The sequence below is a fragment of the Amborella trichopoda genome, chromosome 10 (assembly GCF_054954075.1).
Source record: "Amborella trichopoda isolate Santa Cruz 75 chromosome 10, AtrichopodaSantaCruz75HAP2 v2.0, whole genome shotgun sequence".
NCBI lineage: Eukaryota > Viridiplantae > Streptophyta > Magnoliopsida > Amborellales > Amborellaceae > Amborella > Amborella trichopoda.
The window spans coordinates 30,535,388-30,547,116 of record NC_142345.1 but is presented as its reverse complement, the minus strand read 5'-3'; the positions used below and the strand labels follow the sequence as shown (position 1 = coordinate 30,547,116).

At 33.5% G+C, this 11,729-nt stretch overlaps 1 pseudogene across 1 annotated transcript; it reads left to right on the top strand.

Annotated features, from left to right (window-relative positions):
• The first annotated feature begins 1,914 nt into the window (after positions 1-1,914).
• LOC18429756 (putative disease resistance protein At1g50180) lies at positions 1,915-11,363 on the top strand (annotated as a pseudogene). The gene is made up of 4 exons (XR_016043446.1): positions 1,915-2,048; positions 2,324-10,027; positions 10,132-10,139; positions 10,222-11,363. The product of XR_016043446.1 is annotated as a putative disease resistance protein At1g50180 (transcript).
• The last annotated feature ends 366 nt before the right edge of the window (positions 11,364-11,729 follow it).

The window sequence follows — 11,729 nt, the reverse complement described above, 5'->3', positions numbered from 1 at the left end:
GGTGAATTACAGTGCCATGTGCAAGCTGGACTTTTGAATTCCTGTCGTGTCTGGAAGACTGAAGATTAGAAGCTGCGATCTCCTGGCCAAAAAACATGCTGCTCCTGGAAGTGCATATTGGATTTTTGCTCTCTCGTATAGATTTTATGGCAGGAATATTTTTAGGACCCCTAATTTCCTTTACAAACTTAAATATCCATGATGATGACGATGACGATGATGATGATAGTAATAGTAATAGTAATAATAATAGTAATAGTAATAATAAATAGCAATTAGAATAACAATAAGAATATTAATAATAACAATAATAAGTATAAAAATAAAAATAATAATAATAATAATAATTTTAATAATATGAATAATAATAACAACAACAATAACAACAACAACAACGATAATAACAATAGTAATAATAATAAGAATAATAATAGTAATAACAGTAATAAACAACAACAACATTAATAATAACAATAGTAATAATAATATTGGATATATCCTTTTTTGAAAAACTGTAAAAAATAAATAAAGGTCCTCTATTATTAACAACGAATAGTTTTGAGAAAAATAAATAAACTCTTTACCATTATTTCATACGATCATCTGTAAGATTTTTCAAATTTTATGGGCCATCCGCTATTTCTCTTAATTTTCAAATATTTCTCATTTTACATATTTTTAATTTATTTTAATATTAAGCTCTTCCTTGAATCAGCCCGAACCGCTTCTCTTTGTCAGCCAAGATGAAGAAGCCTGAATTAAACATAATAACATTCGGGTTTTGAGCCAAGATGACACACCCACCATCTGATGCCATTATCTGCAGAAACTTCGTTGTGCTCATTGTCTACATCCTCACAGTATAATATCACCAAATAAAAAATGTTATATTTGAAGCCATAGCGTAGTATATATTTACTCTCTCGGGCAAAACACTTACTTGGGGAATTATTTATTTAAAACTGGATGTGGTTTCTATAAAGTTGCAACTTTAAACAATCCAAGTAAGGCTCATCTTCAAATTTTATCATAACAAGTAATTTTGGTGTAAAAATTATTAGGATTGTCTTAAACTCTATTTTCATTTCTAATTATAAAATTTTAAACTTCAAAAGCCGTTAAAATCATGTAAATCTATAAAGATATGAAAATCTTGAAAATGGACGGTCTAGATAATTTGTTGCAAGATGCACTATTTCTGGGATTCAGAATTTTTTATTTCTTTTCTATATTCATATATCTCAATGTCTTGAGATGATTAATTAGAGGATCTTTTAACATTAAAACAACCTTGTCGAGTGGACTATTGAGGTTCATCTTTAATTCTACATTTTAATGTTGCAACTTTATATAAACTTTCTCCTTTAAAATTTTGGGATCCATCTACTTATATCTTGATGATTATTTTAAAAAAAAAATTAGACATTGAATTGTTAAATATGTTAGATTATCCCCTCGAAAAATTGGAATGTTACCGTGCAATCTTGGAATGCCATTTTTTTAGGCACCTAGAAAGTGAAAGTAAATATTTTTTCTTTGATGTAAATTGGAATTTTACCGTGCAATCTTGGAATCCCATTTTTTTAGGCACCTAGAAAGTGAAAGTAAATATTTTTTCTTTGATGTTGGTTTCGAGGTTCTAGAGATTTCATACTTAAAAATTGGAATATAAAAGATATTGCTGGTGCAAGTTTGGTCAAAGGGAGTAGATGAATAGTATACTCTTACGGGGAGGACTTCTTTTGCTTCATTCAAAGCCACGACTTTGACCAAGTCGGTCTTACCTAACCCCCCTTAGCTTGCTGGGAAAGCACCAGTGAAAGGCACCAGCGAAGACCTCTCTCTCTATTTCTCTCTATACTTTTCTCTCTCTTGGAAGTTTATAAATATGAATATGAGATTACTCCTCCCTTCACACACACACAGAGATATGGCTTCGAAGAGTGTTCTGATTTTTAGTACCATAGTGGTTGCGTTGCTCCTCATTTTCTCTAACACTGGCGTTGCTGTTCGAGATGTACAAGCATTTAAGCATGTTCAGAAATCAGGTAACTGTGAATTCCTTAACAAAGTTCAGTGAAATCTTATCCAAATTTCTTCTAAAGAAATATGATGGAACTTCATATGTTGGGAATGAAAATTTTCACATGAAAAATGTCCCTTAACTAGAATGAGGCCTTATTGGGGCGAAATTCGCATCCAATTCCTTTCTCTATTAAACATCCTCAAACCTCCTTTTATTCTTACCTTGAAATATTCATTTCATACATGTATTATGTCTGTACTGAGAGTAACTCTTCTGATTCGTATTTGTTTGTTGTAGGGAGAGTTGGTTATTCTAGAGGGATTAAAGCAAGCAATGAAGAGAGCCCACCCTACAGCTACGGTGGTCACGGATCTAAAATCGGGGCACCCGACTACCCTTAACTTCTATGCGTAGTCCTCTAGGGCCCAAGAATAAAGATGTAAATCTCAATTATCTTGCAATTCTACATGATAATTATATAGATCATGAATGACTACCGGCTCGGATGTTTGAGCAGCACACCTTCTCAAAGTATTGGCCACTTCGATAGTTATACTTGTATTATACTATAATTTTTTCTAATTTAGGGAAAGAGGCCAATTCGTAGTAACTTAAACCAATATATACAAACAATCCTAACAATGCAGATACACAAAAACAGAAGAAAGAACAAGTATCTAGTTTGAAAAAAAAAACTCCGTAGAGATGGACAAGAAATGATGCATCTCCTCAAGGTGTGGATGAAAGAGTAAAGTCAAAATAGATCCTTTAGGTTAGTGTGCCATGACATAATTTAAAGAATCAAGAAACGAGAAGTAAATGAAACAGGCCAAAAACAAGTTAGTTTTACTCATATAAAGATTAATTCGTTGATGATCCAATAAATAACAAGTTTTGTAATACTTATATAAAGAAAGGATATCATCAGGTAGTCATTGGTATGCATAAGCTGTTGCAAATAATACTGCTCATGCAAATCAACAAGTTTGAAGATATTATCAGAAAAACATGCCTGCAGAACTATTATGGAACATAATTGTATGAAAATATACCAAATGACCCAACATAGAATTTTTCCTGATTTTCATTACAAAATCATTCAAACTTAAAATACCAGCAAAACCATTACAAAATCCAAATAAATATTAATATACAAAAGACTCGACATAGAGTTTTACGTACATCAGTAAAAACACATAAAAAGCCTGTTATACCCCATAGGAAAACCAAAGGAAATAACGCGTATAGTCCTTTTTTGAAACTTGTTAAAACATGCTAAAATTCCTAAAATTATAAAATAATATACATGATTCAACAAGAGCTAAGCCCTATTTAATTCAAGTTTTTAAACCTAGTTTTAAACCTGAATGAATTGGATTAAATATTCTCAATTCTATCATCATCATCAACAAAACCTTTTCTCAACTATTAAGGGTTAGCTACAAGAATCTTGGTTTGTCAATTTACTCTATCAAGGATCATACCCTCAGTGAGGGCATGAGTTCTCATGTTTTTCCTCAATGCTTGCAACCATGTCCTTTTTTACCTACCCTCGCACTTTTTTAGTTTTCCACTTGAACCAACTTGCGCCTCTTAACATATGTTGCACTGGGTATACGCTGCACATGGTCAGCCCACCTAAAGGTATTTTCTCTCATTCTATTGCCTAGAATTATTTGAGTTCTACTTCTAAAATTTTATTTGAGTTCTAATTTTAAAATTTTATATACTTTATGGCTCCTTTGCATAAGGGTTACTTTAGACAATTTTGATGATATATTTTTTTTAGTGTATTTTCATTTTACTGTGTAGAGATTCTCTTTATTTTGGTTTGAAGCCTAAATCCAAAAATGCTGGTTCTCTGATGGCATTGTTACCTCTCTTCTTTCTCTTTTAATATATCAATACAATAGAAGAACGACCTCAATGTCAATGACGTGTTAAATGAGCTAACTAATAACTATTTAAGGAATCAGTGCTACTTGGATAATTTTATGTTTTGGCCATTCTCATGCCCTAAATATTCTTGTTTTTTTATGTTTTAGGTCTAAATTTCACATATAATTTGTATTGAGAAATTATTATGAATATGGAGAGAAATTATTATGAATATGGAACTAAAAAATGGCATTGAATTTTTTTTATCTTTTAATAGAGTTATTCAAATGTAGCTAAATTACTAAAATCTCATCATTTTCTTTCTAGTTCCATACCGTAATAGAGAAGTTTAATAGAAAAATGTGCTCCTGTTTGTAACTGCCAATAAGAAGGAATCACTTGAGTTCTATTTTCAAAATTTTATTTGAATTCTATTTTTAAAATTTTATATACTTTATGACAACTTTGTATGCATATAAGGGTTACTTTAGAAACTTTTGATGATATTTTTAAAATTTTAATGTATTTTTATTGTATTGCATAGAGATTCTCATTATTTGGGTTTGAAGCTAAAGCCAATAATCCAGATTCTCTGATGTCATTGTTCCCTCTCTTCTTTCTCTTTTAATAGGATAATACATTGGAAAAACGACCTCAAAGTCGATGACATGTTAAATGAGCTAACTATTAATTTTCTAAAGAATCTATATTATTTGGATCTTTTTATAATTTGGCCATTCTCATGTTCATGTTCATGACCTAAATATTCTTGTTTTTTACTGTTTTAGGTCTAACTTCAGAAAGTATTTTCTATTACGAAATTATCATGGATTCGGAACTAAAAACCGTCATAAATTTATGTATCTTTTAATCGACTTATTCAAATGAAGCGAAATTATTAAAATCTCATCATTTTCTTCCTAGTTCCATACCCTAACAAAGAATTTTAATAGAAAAATGTGCTCCATGTTTGTAACCGCCAAGAAGAAGGAATTATTTGAGTTATTTATAGGTGGCTCTGGTAGGCGAATTATCGGTCACATCTCACAAACCTAAAATATAAGCAATTTGAGTATTTTTAATGAAATATACACGAAGGTATCTAAATGAAAATATTTTTAAAACCTAAGCTAAATAAACACTGATTCAATCGCCTCATTAATTTTTGTTAAGTGATAAAACCAACCTATCAAACCCTAACAAAGAATTTTAAGATCACATTTGGTGCATGTGAAAATCTTTTGAAAATATTTTCATGTGAAAAAACATCCTCCAATGATTATGTGTGAGAGCTTTTCAAATAGATATGGAATATTTTTTTACTATTTAGCCGTCAATTGATCTGAAATAATACACTGGGACCAATTTTGAGTGTAAAAATATTCCCACACCTAACCAACCATATGAAAAAATTCTTTCACGTAAAAATATTTTTTAAAAAATATGCGATAAATATTTCCAGGCGAAACAAACATGTTTAGTATGGGTCATTTCAGAAAACACACAGCTAGTAAAGGGGACTTTGAATCTTTCAAAGAAGTGGAAGAAGTCGCGCGTTCCCAATATACTATTGTTGTAGGTGCCATGAGGGGTTGTGAGACTTCTAAAACATGTAGCTTTGTTAATATGGTAGTAGGAAGAATGATGCGTCTTGAAAAAAATCAAAAGCTTAATCAATTTCTTTACTTTTGAGACAATTTCTTTACCTTTGAAAGGTAAAACGATTAATGCTGCCACCCGAGAACACCATTCAATTTCTCGGAAAATATGCGATAAATATTCTAGCAGTTTTAAAATCTCGTGTTTTTGTGAATGTAACCTCTTGAGCACCATTTAATTTCCCCACAAGGAGTCTTATTATTATTATTTTTTCCCATAAATATTATTTTATTTTGATAGTAATTATTATTTTGGCTAGGCAAAAGATTTCCTATTCCTGTGGAGTATATTATCAAATCTACTTCCGCAGGTAAAACTAACACTCAGAAATATGTTTTAGATCCCAAATTTTGGGAACGTGAGAATCAACCTCAAAGGAAAAAAGAACCAAAAAAAGAAAAATTAACTCTCTATGAGCCTAAACAAAAAGGACATCCCAAGGTTGCATTGGAAATGTTCAATTTTTAAGAGGAATGATCCAGACGTTCAAGAACTCAAAATCCAAATTTTATTGTTTGAAATAATCATCTAAAAATAATTAGATGGATCCTGAAAATTTATATAAAAAAAAACTCCCAAGTAAGTATTTTTGAGGGATTAAATGTACAGTATGCTCTTGAAGGAGCATAATATACGTGCTCTGTTGATGATAAGCCATACTAGCAAATGACACATTCATTGTGTGAGACATTAAATCAATTCATACTAAAAAATATTAAATTAATTCTTAAATATTCAATTTAAATAATTTTGATCGCAAATTTTTGTGGGTTTTGTATAATTTTTAAATTATTTTTGAGGTTTTTTCCGATAATTCCGTCCTAGATATTATTATTATTTATTGGCATAGTTGGCATGTAAAACCCTTAATAATTTTTTCATTAAATTTTATTTTTCATCTACTCCTATTTCTATTATATGTATGCTCCTATTTCATCTCTGGATTACATTACTGGTTTAATCCAGATTTGGATAGAAAATAAAAGAAACTTTGAAGAAGAGATGAACAGGAGTTGTCCTTGGCAAATTTAAGCAAAGAAATTGCATGAATAAAAATTTAGATTGCAAATAAGTGCAGAGAGTTTCAAAAATTTCAGAAAGAAAAAGAAAAACGTTGAAAATTACTGGAGCCCACTATTAATTATTGCCATTTATATTCTTTTTTTCTTACGACATGAACTCAATTTATTTTCATTTATATCTCACTTTACATAAGTGGTGGTCTCATTGCATGAGTGCGTAAGTGGTGGTGCATGCCAACCCATTTCATGAGAAGCTTATATCCTATTTCACCGCATGCCGACTCATTGCATGAGAAGCTTTTAAGTTTCTCCAAAGTTTTAAAAATAAGCGAACTGGATCCGACTTGACGGATCCGAATTGGAAATCATTAATATCAAGAGTATTTTTGAATTTTTTCAAAAAAATGGGAAAATATAAAAAATAAGCATTCGTACCAAAATACTTTCCAATCTATGGAAAAATGATGAAAAACATTTTTATCTTTCTTATTTTTTTAAGGATTTTTTATAAATTTGTTTTTAAAATTTTATAAGGTCCTCAAGTTGAACCTCTAACTTGGGGCAACTCAGGTTTGACAAGGGCTCGAACTTGAGTAACTCGATCGAACAACTTAGGTTTGACAAGGGCTCCAACTTGAGTAACTCGATCAAAATAGAACTCTATGCTCTATGACCATTTACCTTTAATATAAAGTCACATTAACTAATAGTTGTTACACGTAAATTCTAGCAAATTGGGTAGTCATTGGGTTTACAAATTTTATTTTAGACTTTCAACCTAGTCATTGTCAACCGCCCAACTTCACATCTAACGGCTGATTTTGTTTGTGAACTCCTTTTGCCAAAGATCAATCATTTTAACATATATTCATCCTCTAAAAATACTTTTCTTGCCCTTTGTAGTTTTTATTGGATCGGTTTTTTCTTTGTTAGGTCATCCGGGCACACGCCTTTCCTTCACCTCATCCACTACACGATCAAATGAATGGGAACATGGTCTTTTCCTTTGCAGTAAGGTACGCAAAATAATTTTTTGAATTAAAAATCGATCCATATTCAAGTACATTTTACAAAAAAATCCAATTTTTTACATTTTATTTGCATTTTTTAGAGGGAGGTGCAAACATACCGGTGGTTACTATATATATATATATATATATATATATGGAATTGTATATAAAAACACCATTTATGTTTAGAAAAAATTTATATAAGGTTGCAATTTAAAACAATGATGGAACATATTAATTGGACCATCTATTTTCAAGATTTTCATGTGTTTATAGATCTACTTGATTTAAACAATTTTTAAAATTTAAAATTTTATAATTAAAAATAAAAATATATTTCAAATCTATCCTAAAATTTTTTTATACCAAATGAAAATTTAGAGGTACACCTTAATTGGATGATTTATGGTTGAAACCTTGTGCAATTATATATGGTAATTTTGATTAGACACTGTTTCAATATATCCTATTCTAAAAGACATAATGAACGGTTGTTGGAGGGTCACCATCATAACAGCGCATCCGACTTGCTTCCATTAAAGTCAATTGTGGAGGAAGCCACCCCTTCTTTCCAGGAAGCTTACACAAAACGCGTCTTCCCATTCATTTTTAACGTCGTTTCGTGTTCATTGGGAAAAACAAAATGAAGCACTTGCTATTATCAAACAATTAGGAAATGGTGCACCCCACCCTTTGAAACTCCTGTTACAAGCTGAGAGAGAGAGAGAGAGAGAGAGAGAGAGCATCGAGTGCAGGGGAAAGATTTGGAAATGGCGTATGAAGTGGCGAGCGTCTTGAAAACATTAAGCACACCTCTCCTACAGGAAGCAATTTTCCTGTATGGAATAGGGGAACAAGTCGACAGACTTAAGGCTGAGCTAAGGCGGATGAACGCCTTCCTTAAAGATGTGGACATGATAGGAGACAATGATGAGAGAACAAAAAATTTGATAGAAGAAATACGAGGTCTTGCGTATGAGTCTGAGGACATCATCGAAATGTTTATTTTTCAAGCTATGGAGCAAAATAGAAGGGGATTTATGGGTTTTCTGAGAAATTAATCCTGTTTGATTTGGCATTTGAGAGGTCGCCATGAGGTGGGTACGAGGATAGAAGCTATGAGCAATAGGCTTGGCGATATCGCAAGGGCGAGGTCTGTGTATGATGCGCCGCAGAGCAGTAACTCGAGGGAAGCCACAAGTTCTAGAGCCCAAACTTTCAGAGAGATGAGAAAAGCATCATCTCTAGAAGTCGAACGGGATTTAGTGGGGATCGAGAAGAAAGTGAATTCTTTAAAGGAATCACTATTGGATGGGGGAGCACAACTCTCTGTGGTTTTTGTGGTTGGCATGGGGGGAGTTGGTAAGACAACTCTTGTAAAGAAAGCCTATAATGGGGAAGATATAAGGCCACGCTTCATTCATTTTGATTGGGTAAGTGTATCTCAGACTTACAACATAATTGAGATACTTCGTGGCATGGTCAGTAAGGTTGTAGGTTCAGATGAGGGATTACAAAATATGAGTGAACAAAGGTTGAAGGAGGTTTTGCATACTCATTTGAGCACGAGGAAGTATTTAATAGTGTTGGATGATATATGGGAAATCCAAGCATGGGAGTCTCTAAGAGAGGCTCTACCTGATGCGAACAATGGCAATAGGGTTTTAATAACAACTCGAAACACGGACCTGGCCAAGATGGTGGATAGAAGCACCATCTATTGTCTTGAACCCCTGCCAGAAAATGAGAGCTGGGAGTTGTTCTGCAAAAAGGCTCTAGTGAAAAACGATGGAAAATGTCCCCAATATTTGGCAGATATTAGCCATGGCATTGTAGACAGACGTGGAGGGTTACCCTTGGCACTTGTTGTGGTTGGTGGTCTGCTATCCATGAAATTCATGACCGAGGATAGAAGGACAGCATGGGAATGGCAGAAAGTGCTTGACGGCTTCAGCTATTATCAAGATAGAGGTAAGATCAAAATCTCTGAGATACTAGCATTAAGTTATTTCGATTTCATGTTTCTTAGTTTTATCTGCTTACCCGGAAGACTACAAGATGAGAAGGACGAGATTAATAGAATTATGGGTGGGTGAAGGGTTTATTGAAAAGAGAGGAGATGAGATGTTAGAAGATGTGGCAGAGGAGTGGCTTGAAGAATTGGTGGGTAGAAGTATGATACAGGTGGAAAGTATGAATTCGAGTGGACACATCAAATCATGACCTCGTACGTGATATGGGCTTAAGAATAGCCCAAGAGCAGAACTTCCTTGGGGTGGTCGCAAGTAAAGAGAACACCTCTGAACGGTCTCGTCGTCTTGCCTCTTATCAAGGTATTGATGGCCACGTTTCATCCCATAAATCTCCTTCTAAAATTCGCTCATTTCTCTTTTTGCTCACTTTCAAGAGGGAAAACCATTTCCGAACACAATGCTAAGCTAGTCCGGGTATTGTTACTGGAGGGTATTAATGTTCAATGCTCATTAAAAGAATTGGGAAGTTTGGTTCTTCTTAGCTTCTTGAGTTTTCGAGGAAGCTGTATCGGTTGTGAGATTCTAAAGTCCATAAGAAATGTTCAATACTTGCGAGTGCTGGACTTGAGGCCTCGCGATGTTACGATTTCTAGAAGAAGAAGTTGGAGCTTAGAGTTGCCAAGTTTGAGACACCTTTATGCAAATATCACTTGCATGTAAAGGCAGGGAGTCCGAGATGCCTCCAAGCGTTGTGGACAGATGGCCTCGACCTCGACCTCATACGAGAGCCATTGGGCAATTTCTCTCACCTCAGGAAAGTACGTGTTTTTTATATGGTGGACAAAGACATTCCAGCCGTCTACGGGTCCATTGGACAGCTAAAATGCCTCCGTTCTCTAACTCTACAGAAGTATGGAACAGTGCATAATTTGGAGGCAATTTCAAGCCCGCCATTGGCTATTGAGAAATTGATGTTACAAGGAAAGTTAGGGAAGGTACCAAGCTGGTTTGGGAGCCTTCCAAACCTCACCAAGTTGGTTTTATGGTATAGTGAATTGAATGAGGTGGGGTTCTTAAAGCTCCAAGAGTTGCCGTACCTCAAAATTCTAAAATTACATCACAATGCATACAAGGGAAGGAAGATGCATTGCATTGCTGGAGGCTTTCCTCGACTCCAACACTTGGAACTTTTTAATTTAGAAAAGTTAGAGGAGTGGAAGAGATTGGAGGAAGGATCCATACCATGCCTTCAATCTCTGGAGATTAAGTTTTGTCTCAAATTGAGGATGCTTCCACAAGGGTTAGAGCACACTTCTACCCTCCAACGAGTGCATTCTTCTCATTTTGGAAAAGAATTTAGTGGGAGAGTGTTAGATGATGCACCTCCTCATCTTTGGCGCAAAACCATAAGCGAGGATAATTGTCGAGAGTGGAAACGTGCACCTCTTTGATTCCTAATTTCTTCATGCTGTGTCGGGCCTTCAATCATTTAAATGGGTAATTTATGTCCTCATCTTGTTTTTGCCATGGGAAAACTCTCCATCGGCATCATTTGAAGAAGATAGACTGGACTTTACTGTCCCAATGATCTAACAATTGCTTAATGCAAAAAACTCAAAAAAATTAGTAAGAAAGTAAATTTTTGAAAAGGTACATGACAACAATGAAATTTGTCAAGTCAAAATTTATTGTCAAGAGGCTAAATAAACACATCTAGTTAACTAATTATGCTTTGATTATTTTTTACATTGTGATTGCTTTGTATCAAAGGTAAATAAAATTTGTCAAGTAAAAATTTATTGTTAAGAAGCTAAATAAATAAGTCTAGTTAATTAATTATGCTTTGATTATTTTTCACATGGTGGTCACTGTGTACCAAAGTTAAATGGCCTCATTGTATACTTTTTCTTTTCCAATTTAGGATGGAAATATTACAATTTTTTCAATGTGAAAATTTTTTTTTACTAGACATCTTAATTGACAAATGTAATTTTTATTAACAATTGAAATCAAATGAAAACTAAACAAATTACTTAGTGAAAAAATAGTTTTCAGTGTTCAATTACTCGGACTCACCCTTGGACTCCACAAGTGCCCAAAGCAAGGAGTTATTGAGTTTAGTTTTTTTTGGATCGATCAGTGGGGAATACATGACCCTACC